The sequence below is a fragment of the Panthera pardus genome, unplaced genomic scaffold (genome assembly GCF_024362965.1).
Source record: "Panthera pardus isolate Hobbes unplaced genomic scaffold, ASM2436296v1 HiC_scaffold_12, whole genome shotgun sequence".
Lineage (NCBI taxonomy): Eukaryota > Metazoa > Chordata > Mammalia > Carnivora > Felidae > Panthera > Panthera pardus.
Genome location: NW_026526677.1, coordinates 12,637,387 through 12,656,657, shown reverse-complemented (window position 1 = coordinate 12,656,657; position 19,271 = coordinate 12,637,387). Strand labels below are relative to the sequence as shown.

The 19,271-nt window shown below is 46.9% G+C and overlaps 1 pseudogene; it reads right to left on the bottom strand.

Annotated features, from left to right (window-relative positions):
- Positions 1-17,016: 17,016 nt before the first annotated feature.
- On the bottom strand, positions 17,017-18,812 carry LOC109247007 (olfactory receptor 9I1-like; annotated as a pseudogene).
- Positions 18,813-19,271: the final 459 nt, after the last annotated feature.

Sequence of the window (19,271 nt, the reverse complement as noted above, 5' to 3'; positions counted from 1 at the left end):
ATGCTGAAAAACAAACAATTCAGTTGCAAAACGGACAGAGGACCTGAACAGACATTTTTCCAAAGAAGAGATACAGATGGCCAATAGACACAAGAGAAGATGTGTCTTCTCTTCTTAGGCAACATCGCCAGTCATCAGGGAAATGCAGATCAAATTGAATTAAATTGGAAGTTATAGATACTCTACTTTCCCATTTTCTCATTAATTGCCTTTGCCTTTAGCAAGCTCCTTTGGGGAGCCATGGGGTGGTTTGGGAAGGTTTTGTTTGCTGAACAGTCTCTGAGTTGTGTAAGTCAATGGTCCACCCTCCCACCCTCCCCTTCCATTGACCAAGTGATTTAAGTCGGTTCAACATAACAAATACTGCCAGGCGCTTGGAGCTGTGAGGTGCTGTGTGGGTGTGGTCCTTAAGTGGGTCTTAGCTCTTATCTTTAGGAGTCCTTCTGCCCACATAATGGCTCTGTCATTTATCTGCAGCTCTTTTCCAGGAAGTGCTCTGAAGGCAAAATGTCCAACAATGGCTGTCTGTCCTCTCTGGTCTGGGAGGAAAGAGATGTTTTTAATGCCAAACATTGTCAGCATCTCCCCATCTTTGGTGAAGAAAACCTCTTCGTGGGTTCTGGGGGTGAAGCCAATCTTCCGGGCTTAATGGAGCACCTGAGGCAGGGACAGAAAGTGCAAGGAAAGAAACTGGTTAGGCACAGAACAGGCCCCATCACTGGACTGTTCTCCCCCAGCCGTGCTAACCAGCGCATGGAGGAAGGCACCTCATCTTTGCACATTATGGAAAAAGAGCTCTGCTTTCTTATCCGTCAAGTCTGCCTTCATCTGCAGTGAGTAGGGGAATGGAAGTCAAGTTAATGGACATGTGGAAGTCTCAGGTGTTGCCTAAGACACCTCACACACAGGCTGGTCTTATGAATGTGGGTTTCTCCACGTCTTCATAACATCGCCCCCTTCATACATGTTACTTAGCATCCTTCCTTGTGCCAGATACGATTGGTGATCAGGAAACAGAGACACTCAGAAAGCAAGCACACATTTTGCACATTTCTGTATCCCATGTTGCTCCAAGGTGCATGAACGTGCTTGGTAGATACTTGTGTCACACACACACACACACACACACACACACACACACACTTGTTGAATTAGGCCACTAGAACCCAGTAAGACCATAGGAGGGAGTTTTAGCAACTATCTTGGCTAGGTGCAACGCTGGGGCTTGGATATTGAGAGATTCCAGGAATTCTACCGCTTACTGAGGCTGCAGGGAGCATGGCCCAGTGCCCAGCCTCTGGAGCCAGGTTGCCTGGTGTGCCCCTGGATATGTTATTCCGCCTCTCCATTTTCTCGTCATGCCAAGGGGGCCTACCTCATAGAGTCGTGCTGAAGGTGAGAACGCATTAATACATATAAAGCGCTTGCCACATTACTTGGCACAGAAAACCCTTGTAAAGTGTTAAATATTATTACTCTTCTGGCCTTTAAAAACCTCACACTATACAGTCCCGATGGAATCACCTAAAACCCATCTTAAAGAAGCTGTGCCTTGTTTGAAAGCATTCTTTTAGCGTTAGGAGGATTTTCCTTCCGCTCTGACTTTTGTTTCTATGATTTTGCTTTCATATGTGTACTGGCGTGCTGCTGAGTATACGACAGCTGGCTTTCTGGGGGAAAAGCCAGGGCTTTTTGGGGTTTGCTGCTTTCCACGGTGAGCGAGCGCTCGTGCGATTCCTGAAAGTTTTACAAACAAGGGATTCTCATTGCTGTGGGAGCCAATCCTCTCTTCTAGCTGTAGACCCCTGACATCTTTAATAATAAGGGATCTGAGCCCAGACACTCTGGCTCTAAATGCAGTGCTCCTTTTGTTTGACCTTGCTTCCTCTGTGCTAGCCTGCGCCTCAGGGCCAGCTGGGAAGGACAGGGGTTGGATTAGGGCGTCTGGGCTGCTCACCTGCCAAGGCGGGCCACTGCCAGCGTCAGCACAGGCGCCTCCCGGGAAAGGCCCCTCTCCTGGGGAGCAGGTGGTCGGGTTCTGACAGGCGGCCAGCAGGGCTCTGGCTGCCGGGTAGGCTTGGTGAGTGGCCATCAGGTCATGCGGTCTGAAGGCAGACAGGTGGACAGCTGTCAGGTTCTCACGCCCTGTGCAATTCGGAGCCTGATGAGCCCCTTCCCTGGCGCCGGCGGTGGCAGCCCCTGACCCGTATCACCTGCATCCCTGCAGCTCCCAGAGCTTCCCCACCAGGCCATTGCCCGCGTGCACGGCTGGGCGCCGCGCCAGCAGGAAGTCCTCAAAGCCGGGCACGAATCCCGAGTGGATGGCCAGGCTCAAGCTGCCGCTCAGCAAGGTGTGCGCTCGGGGGCGCAGCACCGATGGGTTGGAGGAGAGAGAGATGGACAAGACCCACGTCCTCCCCGTCACATTCTTCTCCCAAAGGGCCCCCGCCAGCAGGCTGAAGTGGAAGTGGTAACAGGCACAGACGCAGCGGGGCTGGAGGCGACCGCGCTGGTGGGGCTGTGGATGCCGCGGTCCTGGCCGCGGATCCCCTGGGAGAAGGCCCCGCAGCTGCCCGTGCGCCTCGGCTCCTCCCGCAGCCGCAGGTCCCGCCGCTCGCAGTCGCCACCGTCATTGCCCACCAGGCCCACTCAGGTCCAGTTAAAGAGACTCGAGCGCTTGGCGGGGACCCAGGGCTGGTGGGCGCTGCTGGGCGCTGTGCAGAGGAAGGATGGGAACCCCGACCGGGCGGAGAAGAGGGGGGTGCTGAGATCCACGGCTCATCTGGGGGATGAAGCGGGGCCGCAGCCCCGGATGGGGACACCTCACCATCCCCTGCTTGGGGTCCACCTGCCCCCAGGTGCTCTCACCTGCAGCCCTGGACCCACCCTCACTGCTCCCCTCTCTGCCTTCGATTATTACAAACAGTTGTGTGTGTGTTTGTGTGTGTGTGTGTGTGTGTGTGTATTTGTGTGTGTGTGTGTGTGTGTGTGTGTGTGTGTGTGTGTGTTTTAATTTATTTAACTTGCAAAATCTGTGCATGATTACCATTTACAACCTGATGAGTTTGGAGCTAAGTACACATGTCTGAAACCATGAGCACCACCTATCCCATAAACCTATTCACCAGTCCAAAGTTCCTCCCGCCCTCTTCTTTATTATATTGGTCTGGTTTTGTGTGATAAGAGCACTTAGCACACTATTTATCCTCGGCTGATTTTTAAGGATACAGTACGGTATTGTGAACTCCAAGCACTCTGTGGTACAGGACATCTGTAGAACTTAGCTTGTATAACTGAAACTTTGTGTCCTTTGACTACTATCTCCCTGTTTTCTCTCTTCCCAGGCCTGAACCACTACTCTATTATCTGCTTCTGGAAATTTGACTACACATAAAACGGGGGGTGGAGGGGAGGTGAACTCACCAGAGATAAAGACCTGAGTTGAGATCAAGAGTCGGAGGCTTAACTTACTGAGCTACCCAAGTGTCCCTTGACTGTTTTCATTCATCACATAAGTAGTAGGAAGTCCCATTAATCCTTCTGTGTCTGTCTTTTGTTTTTATTTATTTTTATTTATAAAAAAACATTAAAAATTTTTAAGTTTATTTATTTTGAGGGTGGGGTGCAGAGAGAGAGGGAGAGAGAGAATCCCAAGCAGGCTCTGCACTGTCAGTGAGAAGCCCAATGCAGGGCTTGAACCCACAAACTGTGAGACCATGACCTGAGCCGGAACCAAGAGTCGAACGCTTAACCGGCTGAACCACCCAGGAGCCCCTGTCTTTTATTTTTAGATATTATCTCTGCATGTCTCATCATGCTGCATCCAGGTCTCTCCAAAGCCTATATGCTCAGGCCTGGGAAGTCAGTTCACCATAAGAAAGACAGCACTGGAAGGGGAGGGCCGCCTGGGTGGCTCAATTGGTTGAGCGTCTGACTTCGGCTCAGGTCATGATCTTGCGGTTCCTGAGTCGGAGCCCCACATGGGGCTCTCTGCTTCTTGGCTGTCAGCCTGTCAGTGTGGAGCCTATTTAGGATCCTGTGTCCCCCCTCTCTGTCCCTCCCCTGCTTGCGCTCTCCCCAAAATAAGTAAATATTAAAAAAAAGGGCAGCAATGGACTAAAGAACATATTGTAGGAGGCCAGTGGGAGAAGCAGAGGAATAAGGTGTTTTCATGCACTGTATAATTCTTGACATTGCTTGAGAAATAAAGGTTCAAGTGAGTTAAAAAGTTGAATAATCATGAGAAAAATAGAAAGAAGCTACACAACTTCCAGAGCACTAGAAGAAAAAGAAAAGTTCAAAAAAATCAGGAAATTTCAAGAAAGGACAAGACAAAAAAGCATAATGAATAGAAAACTATCATAACAGAAGTGAATGAGAGCATAGAAATGCCTTCTAGCTAACTAAATAAAAAGATTTTCTGTCATTTCTAGTATTATGTCTTTAACCTTTTTTATGGAAAGTTATGACAAAGCCAAGGAAACAGAAAATCACATAAGAGGGCAGAATAACATCACACACACCGGCCATCAGAGCAAATGTAAAAGGTTCAGTGACTCCAGTTTAGAAAAGTGTAGTGTGTTTTTCATTTGGCGTCTAGACAAACTCTATAGCCTCCTACTCCTTGTTACAAAAGCAATTTATTTTTATGCCTTTGTAAGAATTTTCGCATAAATAAAAAAACTAGAAAAAGCAATCCTCAAGCAGCTAAGTGTCCTGATTGCTGACTGAGAGGCCAAGGTCACCCTCACCGAACGTTTCCATCTGGAACCTTGAGGCTACATTGTTCTGCCCCGACTCCTCCTGCAGCCGACCCTTCGAGAGCCAGTCGGTGCTCTCGTGTTACAGCTCTCTGGGCTCATGCTTGTCTTCTTGTCCACAGGGTGAGTGCGTCCAAGGTCAGAGCCATGGCCTCATATGTGCCTCATGGTACGTGCAGTTATGGCACAGAGCTGTATGCCATGAGTAGTGTGCTCAATAAAAATTTGGAAATAAGGACCAGTCCTACAATAGGCAGCGTTTGTGCTTAGGCGAGGTTCTCTCCTCCTTGCTTCTGTACCTGTTTTTACTCCTGGAGTCTGGTTGCCTGGCTTTGAACCCCGAACTACTACTTAGTAGCTGTGAGAATTGGGGCAAGTGACATTTCTTCTTTGAGTCTCAATTTCATAATCTGTAAAATGGAAATAATAATACCTACCTTCCAAAGTTGTGAGGATTAAATGAGATAATGAAAATAATGATAATAATACTAATAATAGGAAATACTGATATATAACTTACTCTAAGTCAGGCATTTTCCTGAGTGTTTTACCTGTATTGACTCATTTAATTCTCCTAAATATTTGATACATGTAAAGTATCTAAAAAGCAGTTTCCACTAAGGAATTATTCAAGAAAGGATAGATACAGTTATTATTAAGTCATATATGATTATTAGGTCATCATTAGCCAATGATGCATGCAGAAGAAAGCATGTGACAAACTCATGTATACTAGGGTGTGAATGGTTGACAATAGCCATCCATCACTGAAGAACAGCTACTGAGGGTTAAGTGTCTGCATCTCACTGGATGATTTTTCATTTGGGGCATTTGAGGTCTCAGGGAAATCCAGGAGAGAAGATATTTAATATTTCTTGCGGTGTCTTTTGAAGCTCACAAGTAATAGTCATGTAACTTATTTCCAGGCCTGGTGAGGAAAAATAAGGATTTTGCAACTGGAAAACGATTTGATAAACATCGCTTCCTTGCCTAACAGATTTGATACACACAAAAGATCAAATAAAAGTCAGGTCCAGGCAGATGCTTCATAGAAACATCATGAAATCCTGCAGTATGGTCGGTCACATGTCCAACTTTCCAGCTTTCTGAGAAGGGTGGGGAGGAGGAATGAGGTCATCCTGGCCTGGGCTATAAATCTTGAGTGCGATGATCAGCCCTCGGATCATGGGCTGTTAGAGCACATGTGTCCCAGGTTATTTAACTAACCAACCAAAAATTACAGGGGTTTGGCCCAAGGTTGGCAAAGTTTTATTCTATCACAAAAGTTTGTTGGAAAAAATAAAACCTACAATAGCCAACATGTGGAAACAACCTAGATGTCCATCGACGGATGAATGACTAAAGGAGCTGTGGTGTGTATATATAATGGAATATTATTCGGCCATAAAAAAGGAGGAAATCCTGCCATTGAGACCACATGGATGGGCCTCGAGGGCATTATGCAAAGTGAAATAAGCCAGACACAAAGACACATACTGTATGATCTCACTTCTCTGTGGAATCGAAAACAAATGAAAGATAAACCCTAACAAACTCACGGAAGAGAGATCAGATTTGAGGTTGGAGGGGAGGGGGAATTGCAGGGGAGGTGTCAAAAGGTAGAAACATCCAGTTCCAAGGCATGCATATACAGCGTGATGACCGTGGCTCACACCGCTCTAAGGCACGTGGGAAACTTGTCAAGACACTGAATCCTGAGAATTCTAATTACGAGGAAAAAAGTGTTTTTTGCTTCTTTTGCTTTCTCTCTTCATCGTATTTATAGGAGTCGCTGGGTGCTAACTGAACTTCTTGTCATCGTTTCACAGTGTGTGTAAGTCAAACGATCATCCTGTACACCTTGAACTTACAGGGTGATGTATGCCAATTATGTCTCCATAAGACTGAAAAAAGGAAAAAGGCAACCACTGATTGAAGAGGGCTGGCAACCTCACGCTGACACGTAGTGACCGTACCTTTTCTTTGTCGTGTTGTTGCAAACCAGAGAAAGCATCGCGACGGATCAGCACCCGTTTGGGGACAAGCCCTAGGGACCCACCCACCTACTCCACTACCAGAAACTCCATTTTGTGGAAGAAGAATCCAGGCCCAGGGTCACAGACTGTGATGTCTCTACCCAGTTGCAGCTTTGTTCTGGGGCACCCAGCCAGAGCTTGCTACCGGTTTCCTCTCTAGATGCATCCGCACCTGAGGGGCTCTGCAGGACAGCAGCTCAGCCGTGGGCTCCGGCTCTGGGCAGGTCACATCGCCTACCACCCCCAGGAGCAGTGGCTGGGGGCCGCAGCGCAAGTTGGGCGTGGGGTGGGGCTGGTTGGAAAGCAGGGCCAGGGTGCTCCCCAGCGCCAGAGACCCCGAGATACGGGAATCATGGATCTGCAGTCCCATGGTGATGTCGGGCAGGAAGGCTGGGTCTCCTTTCGCCTCGGACACAGCAAAGAGAAGGCCCAGGACATTCAGGAAAAAGCGGATACTGAACCTTTGAGAGAGTAAAGTGCGGGGGGCAGTTAGCATTGGTCAGGGGTGTTCTGCTGAGCCACACAAAACAGCCACGGAGACTGTCTGTTCGGAAGGAGCGAGGGCAAGATGGAAAGTGGGATTGAATTTCCACGCTTGCTGGAAGGAGGAAGCCTTGGGGGTTTGGGGATCTTAGGCAAGACAGACATACACAAGTAGACAGACAGGCAGAAATGCAGACAGGCACTCAGGTGCGGGAAAGACAGGGAGACAGACATGCAGGGACTGGCGGCCGTGTACACGGGCACACAGATGGACAAACACCTGCAGAGAGAAACGGCCACAGACACAGCAGAGAGCCCTGAGTAAGCGCGTGAACAGCTACCCTGCCTCTGATGGAGACCTAGGCAGGGAGAAGACAGACAGACGTGGGGTGGGGTGACATTATTCTGGCTGCACACTTCCTGGGCATCTTTCTGGGGCGACCCCACAGATTGCAGGTTGAAATGTGGCGAGAAACCAGGGTGGCCTTGGGAACAGTTCAGACGTCTGTGGAAGCCAGGCTGGCGGAGCCCCCTGCGGACAGGCATGGGCCTGGGGCTGCCTTCCCTCTGGCCCCACGAACGGCCCCTCCGTGCCTCTTCCCAGGGCTCTGTTGCCGTGACTCTGAAGCCATTCCCAGGCCGCCTGCTGTGGAGCTCTTCTCTCCCTCAGACCCAAGGAATACTAGCGTGGTGCAGAGAGAGAAGGGGACTTGCCTTGGGTGGTTCGGTGACTCAGGGAGGGCTGGGAGTAGAACCCAGTCTGACACCCAGGTGCTTAGAGCCAAGGGCTGTCCCTGCCAGGGGCCTGGGAGGGTGGATGGCAGATCTAGGGCTCCCCAGCTGCCTCCAGTGATCAGAAGGCACCCCTGTCCCCCTCTTTCCCTTCCCAGGTGGCCATCCTGTCTAGGGATAAGGCCTGGACCCACCGTTGGCACAGTGGCTGCTCCGGAGGCTTCTGGAACCTTACTCATGGCTGTCCAGCACTGTGTGTAAGGGCTTCACGGCCCCGATGAGCACGTCTCCTTTGGTGGAGAAGACGCCTGAGATCCCTGGACATTGGCAGGTAGCCAGCGGCCCGGACAGTGTTGTCCCCCGGGCCCTGCCAAGAGCAGGGCCACCAGGACGACTGGACAGGCCATGTTGGCTGTCCTTTCTTGTGGGCGTGTGGCTGGGGGGCACCTGGTGTCAGATCCCCTGGGCCTGGCCTCCTCAGGGAGGCTCTAGGCATGTCAGCTGAGTCTTCAGGGGACCCTGGAAAGAAGGTGAGTGAGTGTGGCTGAGCTCCTGGCCTTTGTCCTACATGCCTGTTCTTCCAGAGTTGGGCAGCGTTCTGTGACCCCTTGCCTCACTTGTCCTCACAGCTACTAACCCTCCTTACTTGCTGGCTGAGGTCCTGCAGAGACAGCCCTGCCACCCGTGAGCAGGCAGCGTGCCCTGCCCACCTGCACCTCCTCCCTTCTGGGGACCCTTTTAAGGGGACTTGTGTTCATGAAGTCGTCGACCTCCCTGCCCAGGGGCCCCTGGGCCTGCTCACACCCCGTAATCTTCAAGCCAGAATCACCGCCGTGATGCACAGGGGAGGCCGAGGCCTCCAGGGAGCCAGGCTGCAAAACACACCATTGAAGCAGCCTGTCATCCGCGGCCACAGGCCTGAGGGTCCCTGGGCTGGGTACAGTCGACATCATGCTCACGGAGGGACACAGCCAGGGAGGGCCGGCCTTAGGGTTCAGCTTCCATGTGTTTGTGGCCTGAATACTACCCCAGCTCTGCTGTCAATGCTCTGAGAGCTCTCCGGCAATTCACTTCCTGTCTCTGGGACCTCAGTTTTCTCCTTCGTGACAGGGAAACATTGGCGTCAGCAGGTGGTCCTCAGGCTCTGTTTCAACAGCAAACTCTGTAACACACCAGGAAGAAGCTCAGTGCATGACGTCGGGGGGCGGGGACAGGTGGAGATGCCCTCTGGGCTGCAGGGTCAGTGGCCCCCAGTTTTGCCTGCTGGGCCCCTGCACCTCCCCCTGCTTTCTTGGCGCCCGGAGGTCACCTGCAAGGACCACAGTTTGAGGCCTCGGGAAGAATTGTCTCTGAGGCTCCTTACAGGTCTGAGTCTACTTTCCAAGTGGGCATCATGGGGCGAGCATGGGGACAGTCACAACGCTCGGCCTGGGAGGCACTGGGGCTGAGGAGAGGCCGGGGGAGTCCAGCCTCAGGCTCAAAGGGGGGCTTTGGCACCATGCCCTCTGCACTGGGGACTAGCAACACCGAATGACAGGAACTATTCATAAACCGACAACTGGCTCCGCTAGCCCAGCTGGCAGGCGTTCGACGTCCACGGGCCTCGCTTTCCTCCCCTTAAGGTGGGAGCCATGGTGTGCCTTCCTGGCTCACTCGGCCGCTGAGAAGCTCAAGTGTGATCCTTAGGCGTCTGAAAGAGGCCTGGAAATTGTCAATGCTTTGAGAAGGAAGGCACGGCTCTGCCAGGATGGGAAAGAGCGACGGCAGCGTGGACGACGTGTCACTGGCAGGTCTCAGGGGTGCTGGTGGGGGTCCGGCTGGGGCGAGCCGGTTGGCCTGAAGGGGGCGCCAGGGAGTAGGAAGCCTTCTGGGCTTGAGATCAGGGTCCGAGAATATAAACCAGGCAGGCCCCCTGCTTCTTAAAGTTCTGTTGAAACACACCTGCCATCTTTCGTGTCAGTATTGCCTAGGGCTGCTTCCTCACTAGGACGCAGCTTTTGAGCAGCTGCCACAGAGACCGGTCAGCCCACGATATCTAGAATATTTACTATCTGGTCTTTAAGGAAAAGTTTGTTGGATGCTGCTTTCAAGCTAGCTTTTACTTTATTTTATTTTATCAAAAATTTTTTTTAAATCTTTATTTATTCGAGAGAGAGAGAGAGCGAGCACGCATGCATGCGCATGAGTGGGGGAGGGCCAGAGCGAGAGAAGGGACACAGAATCTGAAGCAGGCTCCAGGCTCTGAGCTGTCAACACGGAGGCCAACAAGGGGCTCGAACTCACAAGCCATGGGATCATGACCTGAGCTGAGGTCGAGGCTTAACCGACTGAGCCACCCAGTCGCCCCTACTTTATTTTATTTGTAAAAAAATGTTTTTAATTTTTAGAGAGAGAGAGAGCACACGAACAGGGAAAGGCAGGGTGGGGGGAGGGGACAGAGGATCTGAAGCAGGCTCTGCACTGACAGCAAAGCCCCCAATGTGGGGCTTGAACTCATGAACCGTGAGATCTTGACCTGAGCTGAAGTCAGATGCTTAACCAACTGAGCCACCCAGGAGCCCCACACTAGCTTTTCCTTTATAAGAAATATAAGAAATCAGTGACATTTGTGAGTTTCCTATTGGTGAGTAACAAATTACCGCAAAACTAGCATCTTAAAATGACACACATTTAACATCTCGTAATTTCCAAGAGGCAGGAGGCAGACAGTGTGTTATCTGCCTCCTCTGGGCGGGGGCGTCTCCCGTGACTGGAATCAAGGCACTGGGTGGGGCATCCATTTCATGAGGATGGCATCTTGAGGGGCAAAGTCCTCTTCCAGGCCCCATCTGGTTGTGGGTGGGATTCATTGTGTGCAAGTTTTGGCCGTGGGCCCATTTTTCCTTGTTAGCTATTGGCCAGGGCTGGTCTTGAGCCAACTCTCAGGTCTCCACTGTGTGGCCTTGCCTCTCAAAACATGCCAGCTTCCTTCATCAAGGTCAGCAAGAGAACATCTCTGTTGCTTTACATGGGGCCCAACTAGGGGCCTGAACTCATGACCCTGAGATCAAGACCTGAGCTGAGATCAAGAGTCAGACTCTTACTTGACTGAGCCACCCAGGCGCCCGAAAAATACAGCTTCTATTTGATGGGAAAACCATTGTAACTTGTTTGGATGTGTAATAGATTATATGTATTATGACTGATTCCAAATATATTTCTTGTTCCAGAAGTTCCATAATTCAGTAAGAGTATTGCTTTTATTGTATGCTGTGCTACACTAAAATTTGTATTTTCATTATATCCCCAAACAGAACTGTTTCTGCCAGTTTGATATTTTCTGCTGAATTTACAACAGTGTTCACAACAATGTTAGATATTTCATCTCTGACGGAATGAACTTTCAACAGCTTTATTCTGATAGGTTGGATGGGAAAATTTATTAGAAATAACAGATGATCTCCCGTCTGACGCATTTAATGCCACCGATATGAAACTGTCATCATTTTACTGTGGGTAAAATTGTTCTTTTCTTTTGACGCCAATACGTTACCAAGTGTTGCTTTGATTTTTTGGGTGTACGTGTGTGTACACACACAAAAAATGGGAATGAGATAAATGAGCGAAGTGACCTTTGATGGGAACGGAAAGTCTTGCTTCCGAGAGTGCAGTGTAAACACACCCATGATTTTCAGTCATTTCCGTCTGGCACAGTCTCTGAAAACACGTGTTGATTGATGGGTCTTCAGCAGATTTGTGTCTTCCACTTTTCAAGTCCTTGGAGGCATCACCATGACTCCCACAGCGGGGGATAAATGCTGACAAACATCTCGTGCAAAATACATGCTCATCATCAACTTTCTTGAGCAACACACGCTTCTGTTTTTGTTTTGTTTTGTTTTTTCCTTTATTGCTATGGCAAGTGCTTATTGCAAAATATAAAAGTGATACCAAACAATAAAATACATTGCTGTGGCCTTCTACCCTGCAAACATGGACCAAACCACAGAAATGAAAGCTTTCAGATTTGTATATGCTCCACTGCATGGTCTCTTAGTCCCCGTTTTCTGCACGCTGTGCATTTATGCTTAAGTGCCTACCCAGGGAAAACCTGTTGGCATGGGCCACTTACAGCTGGCTGGCACACCATTGGGTGCCAGGGGGGTGCAGTGTTCAAGGTCTCCCTCACCACCACCCTAAACCAGAGAAATGACCCAACCTAGATCCTTGTGCCTGAGTGATTTTTTTTTTTTTTCTAAAGCACTGGGCACCTTGTGTGATGTCGGTGGACAAGAAATTTCAGTCTAGAAAGAATCAGGGAAAGACAGATGAGAAATGGCTGATTTTTCTTTCAGATTTAAACACGCGTCAAGGCGACAACTCCGTTCACTGTATGCGTGTTCCACACACTACTAGGTCCTAGCATGGCAGATGCAAGAAGTATAGGATGGAAGTCTACTGAACTATTATCTAAAAATGTGCGAATTCTGAGACAAATGCTACATTGACTAGGATGCCAGGACAGCAGATGCAATAAAGGCTCCCCTGGGAGAAATTTGAAGTTGTGAAAGTGCTTTTCCTTCCTTCCTTCCTTCCTTCCTGCCTTCCTTCCTTCCTTTCTTCCTTCCTTCCTTCTTCCCTCCCTCCCTCCCTCCCTCCTTCCTTTCTTCCTGCCTTCTTTCCTTCCTTCATTCCGTCCTTCTTCCCTCCCTCCCTCCCTCCTTCTTTTCTTCCTTCCTTCCTTCCTTCCTTCCTTCCTTCCTTCCCTTTCTGGGGCTCTCTCTCCTGTTTTGTAAAGTTTATTTATTTTGAGAGAGCGCATGCGCTCACATGAGCAGGGGAGAGGCAGAGAGAGGGAAAGAGAGAGGGAATCCCAAGCAGGCTCCATGCTGGCAGGCCAGAGCCTGATGTGGGACTTGAATTCACAAGCCGTGAGATCATGACCTGAGCCAAAACCAAGAGTCGGATGCGTAGCCGACTGAGCCTGTAGGTGTCCCTTAATTTATTATAATCTAGTTTAAGTTAATTTTATACTGTTTCACTTTCAATGTAAAAAGCTTATAATAGTGTAATTCCATTTATTCCCTACCTTTGATCTTTGTGTTATTGCTGTCATCTATTTTGTTTTCCTCTGTGTTATGAACTGTAACATACATTGTGATTTTAAGCAGTCAATAGCTTCTTGAAATTTTTGAAAAAGTTGTCCTTTATGTTCACATATATTCACCCTTTATGGTGTTCTTTTTTCCTTCCTATGAACTCAGCCATTCATTTGGCACTATTTGTTTCACATTTTTATCTTAATATTCCGATTTGTTATTTCTTTATGTTCATATTTATATTTTACATCATGTTTATGCAGCTCGGGCCTGCTGCTAATGCTTCTTATCAGCTTTATTAATTTATCTGAAAATGTCTATTTCGTTGAATAGTTGTTTGCTGTTGAATGCTATTTTCACTAGGTATAGAATTCTGAGTTATTATTTATTTTATTGTATTTTTTTTAGCCTTTGAAAGATGTCATCCATTCAAACATTTCTCTTGTCACTTTTCTCTGTGCCTTTTTGTGTTACTCCAATTACATGTATGCTGGACCATTTGCTATTTTCCAAGATGTCTCATTCGGCTTTTGTGTTTTAAATATTCTTTCCTCTCTCTGCTTCAGTTTGGACCATTTCTGTTGACTTGTATTGGTGTTTATTGATTCTCTATTTTGCTGTATCCAATCTGCTCCATTTCGGATACTGTGTTATTTAGTTCTAGAATTTGTATTCTGTTAGATTTTTTTTTTGTTCCTCTGCCTTAATTCCCCATATGTTCATGCTTAAATCTGTTTCTTCTAAATTCTTTAACATATTTACGGCAGTTATTATAAAGGCCTTTAATTCCAACATCTGGATCATTATGCATCTGTGTGAATTTTTCTTTCAGCTTCGAGCCACAGTCACTGCCTCTTTCATATCTAGTACCTTTTTTTATTGTGTGTTGGGCTTTGCTGATGGCCTGTTGTAGATATTCTGTAAGGCAAATGACAAAAAGTACCATAATTATGTGCTGCTCTTTTCTGCTGGTTCCAAAAAGGTCTTGCTATGAGGGCCCTTACTAATGAATTTAGCTCAACTTACAGCTAAGTTCTTGAATCTTTCATTTAGAAACTTAATGTATTTGCTGTTATAACTTTATAGAGCCTTTTAAATGATTTCATGTGTAAGAATTCTCTTGGTTTCAACTTGCAGTTGACCTATCTTGGCATATTTGTATCTAACCTTAAGAAAACTCTGATAATAGATCTGGAGAGAATGAGGGTTGTAGCACTGGGGCAGGAAGAGAATCAGCTTTGCCTTGCAGGGTAGCAGGTAGCAGTAAGGCTGTGACAAGGTCTTCATGCAAGGCAGGAAGCTCCCTTAAACAGAGAAGGAGATGATGCCTGAGCCAGCAAGGGAGGCTCAGTGGGGGTGAGGCTGGAGGGACTCAGAGTCACCCAGAGTTTCCCTTGCACTGCCATTCCAGTGGGCTGCTAGGTTTTTCCAGTATCTCTCTTTCTCATTCTTTTTCAATAAGCGCCACAGCTTTAAGCCTAGGTGGATACGAAACTCGGTTCTGGACAAGGGGCAGTAATTTAACTGGCAGAATAATTTGGCATCCCACAGCTTAAATATTAGGCTACTTTTCCCATTAGCAGCCCTAATGCTGAAAGTGTAAAATATTTTTAAAAGAATAATAATTTATAGTCCCTAATTTTTGTTCTGTGTTTTGATCAAGACTTTAGGAAATGTCATGCCAGTCAATTTCCTTAAACTATCCAGTGCCTTTAGAAGCAACCACCCACCACAGAGTCTTGAATTACTCATGCCTTACCTATCACACATTATGTGACAGAGACCTCATAGTTCTCAAAGCTTTGTCTTTACTAGACATTACATTACAGGATCAAAATCTGCTATTGTTTCACTGTTCTGAGCTATGGGAGAAGGGAGTATTAGTCTGCACCCTGTATCGTAATACTGGATAGATTCTCTCTGTTTCAGTCTGACTCAGGCAAGATAGCCAATTCTGTGATGATTAGTTTTATGTGTCGTCTTGACTGGGCCATGGGGTACCCAGATGATTTAGTTAAATGCTATTCTGGGTGTGTCTGTGAGAGTGTTTTTGGATGAGATAACATTTGAATTGGCAGATGAATAAGGCAGATTTTCCTCCTCAATATGGGTAGGTCTCATCCAATTTGTTGAAGACCTGAATAGAACAAAAGGCTCAACAAAGAAGAATTCCCTTTCCCTGCCTGACCATCACTGAGTTGAGGCATAGGTTTCTTCCTGTCTTTGAACTTGGACTCAGACTGGAATTTATACCATCAGCTTTTCTGGGTCTCCAACTTGCTGACTGCAGATGGTGAGACTTTTCAGCCTCCATAATTACCTGACCCAATTCCATATATATATATATATATATATATATATATATATATATATATATATACATATATCTATATCTATATCTATCTATATCTATATCTATCTATGGTATAGTTTTTTGGCCATAGACTCAATGTAGCTAGGAATATGACTTGATTCCTCCAATTTTTCCAATGGTTTCTTGCCTATAACAATCTTGCTGCTGATTTCTGTATCAATAAGATTTCTTAGTGGTAAGCAACAGACATAGACTGATTTAATTAGAAAAGGAATTTATTTAAATGATAATGGGTAGCTCAGAGAATTAGCAGGAAGGCTGGAGAAGTAAAGTCATTTCAAACCAAGAAGAGATGCCTACGCACTGTAAGACCACAAAGGTGTTGCCCCAACCACAGCACCGACACAGGATGTTGGATACTTACTCTGGCACACTGGTCTCTGAGGCCCGCCTAAACCAGATGGGGGTTCTTTTTGGGTTAGAACTGTTAGAATTTGCTGATGGGTTGGATGTGAGAGAATGAGAGGAATAAGAAAATGAGGATGATGATTATAATTATTTTGTCTGGACAACTGGTTTCTCCAGGTGGTACCGGAGAAGATTTGGGAGGAGTAAGTGTTGGGGATGGGGGATCAAGACTCCTATTTTGGGTATGTTGTGCTTGAAAAATGTATGGGTCAAGTGGGATTAGGGCTCTCTTTCCCTCTCTCATCTTTCCTCTTTCTCTGTCCTCTGCCCCTCTAGTTCATGTGGCTGGAGTCATGGCCTTCTACAAAACACAAGTTACATATCTTTTTGTTATATATATATATATATTATATATATTATATATACATATAATATATATATTATTATAATATTATATATTATATGTATATATAATATATATATATTGGCTTCAGTTAGTAGTGTTAATATTTTATATTTTTATATATAAAAGGAGTATTTTAGACTCCTTCTCATTTCACTAATAATATTCCCAAAGTACTCTGATGAATTGAGCTTGGGTGAAAAGCCCATGGGGATCCTAATGGCACTTGGCCAGGTGGCAAGTGAAAGAGTGGACCTGTTTCCCTAAATATGGGAGAGGTGGTTTGTAGAAAATGATCTGAACAATCAAGAAATAATCTGATTACTTATGATTTTGTGGAATGCTGATAATCGCAGCCACAGGGGAGGCAGAGTCAATATTGCTTCGCATAGATTCCATTTGTACTTTTACCTTTAACGGCTCCCTTCTAGCGAGGCGGGACTGTGTGACTCCTTCTAACCAGTGGGCTGTGGGAGAAAAGGTCCATTATGATTCTGTAGTAGTCTTTTATCCCCTGCATAGTTTGCATTTCTCACAGTATAGCTATAAAATGAAGGGGCCTCTTTAAGCCAGAATCTCTGAGTGACTACGTACAGCAGAACGCCCCAATTTGCATGGGGAAAGTATTATGAACAGTTTCAGATTTGATTGTTGCCACAGCAAACTCAGCCTCTTCTGACTAAACCAAACCTCCACATTGATTTTCATCCTCTTCTTTAAACATCCTTTCAACAATTCTTTCAAACAGGAAGTATTGATCTTTTTTTTTTTTTTTTTTTTTTTGATTAGAGGAAACTGATGTTCCAAGAGGGTAAGACATTACCTGACAAGGTAATTCCATTTAAGACCGTTTGCTGTAGGTCTACTGTTGCTGACTTTGCAGCCTCTGGGAGTGAGTTTTTTGAGAGCAGAGACTGTCATGAGTCAGGTGCTGTGTTTAGGAGGAGGAGAAACAAAAGAATTGGAGATCCAGAATGTAGACATTTGCCACTTGAAAGGCAGAGAGTAGAGTCCTGGAGATACTGGGCACCATTCAGGAAGACATAAGTGGGGGAGTAGTCAAAGGGAGCACCCTTCCTTTTACTCTTGTAATCTGTACCAATGGGAAATTCCACTGGGTTCACGGTACTTTTCATTAATTTCTTCATAATGAGTTGGTCGGTTATCCACACCATAAAAGAAGAGCAAAATTCCTGACTCTCCTCCTGTTAGTATGATTCCCAGCTATAATCTTGCACAGAGAGTAAACGTCAGTATCAGGGAGCACAGAGATGGCGGGATAAAGAGGGGGCAACTGGGGAACCTCAGTGTGCTTGAGTTGAAGATGGCAGCTTGGATGTGGTAGTCAGTTCACTTATGACTGTGTCAGCTTTTTGCTCGGTGATATCAGAGAGTATCCCTAGAACCCTGATAATTTGAGAGTGGGCTAAAGAGGGAGAAGGCAAAAAAAGAGAGGTAGAGAGAGTCATCTAAGTAAATTTCACCAACCTTGTGGTTTTCCCAAACTAAATTAAAAAAAAAAAAGTGGTAGTTCTTCCCTACTTCCTGAGTGCTACTGAAAGCTGCCATTCTTGAGGGCAGGCACTGCATGGTGTTGATACTTATCAGAGCATGAAGATTTGGGGAGAAAATGGATCAGGATGAACGACTCTCACCTGAAGCTGCATTCTTTGGGAACTGGATTTTACCAATGAGTTTTCTGAATGTGCAGCTTTTACGTCTTTGTTCCTCAGACTGTAGATCAAGGGGTTCGGCATGAGGATGACCACAGTGTAAACGACAGACACGATCTTGTCCTCCTCTGGGGATGAGTCTGAGTGATTTCTCTGGTACACGAAGGCAAGTGTCCTGAAGAAGAGGACAACAGTGGTGAGGTGGGACGTGCAGGTGGAGAAGGTCTTGGCTCGTCCACCAACAGATTTCACCCTTAAAATGGCTCTGATTATGAGCCTATAGGAGACTGGGATGATCAGGACATTGGCCAGGAACATGAGCTTGGCAAAAAAGAAGATGACAGTGGCACTTTGTGTCATGCTTTGCAGGCAAGCTTCAGCAGGGGTGGGAGGTCACAGAAGAAGAAGTCTGTCACAGACAGAGACGGTCACAGAAAGAGAAGGTGAGGGTGCATGTGGTACGCAGGATGGCCCCTGAGACCCCACAGACATAGGCTGCAGCCAACAATCCCCAGCAGGTGCCTGGAGTCATAGCGAGGCTATAGCACAATGGGTTGCTAATGGCAACAAAGTGGCCATAGGCCATCAAACACCCTGTGCCTGCACAGAAGGTGAAGAAAAAGAACTGGGTAGCACATTGGTCATAGGAGATGACCGTCTTGCCTGTGGCCAGTGTGGCCAGGATCTGAGGAATGATGACCGAGGCGTCGCAGGCATCCAGTAGGGCGAGGTGGCTCAAGAAGACGTACATGGGCATGTGGAGTTGGACACCCTCTTGGGTCAGAATGATCATCCCCACATTCCCCAGAAGGGTGACGATATAGAAAATGAGAAACATCAGGAAGAGGGGCACCGCCAGTTCAGGGTGATCTGTGAAGGCCACAAGAATGAACTCTGTCACAGCAGTGAGATTTTAGGGGGCCATAGCCTCGATGTAAGTAGGTGACCTGAAGAGGAGAATGGAATCAGAGATTCCAGAACTGAAGGACTTTGCTTTCTTCAGTGTCAGATGTTAGGTGAATATCCCAGATATTCTCTGCTCAGAGGGAGAAGAAAATGTTTACCACCTTAAGAATCCACATCTAGCAGTTACCAGGTAACCAGTTACCTAGTTACTATGAAAGACTTTTACCTATCTCTGCACCCCTCCTGAAATCGAACCTTGGGTCAGTATTTCTTGCTTGTTATCTTTAAGACCAGAGAACCTTAGACTATCAAGACTGGGAGGGACCATTGTAGAGTCTCTCTATTCTAGAACATTCCCAACAAATTGTCATGTATCCCTGGTATGCACCGGGTCTCAGATGGCCTCTCAGGTTGTGCCCTCCTGAGTTGTCAGATGCAGAGCCTTATGCTAACCCTTTCTGTGGTGGGGACTTCTGGG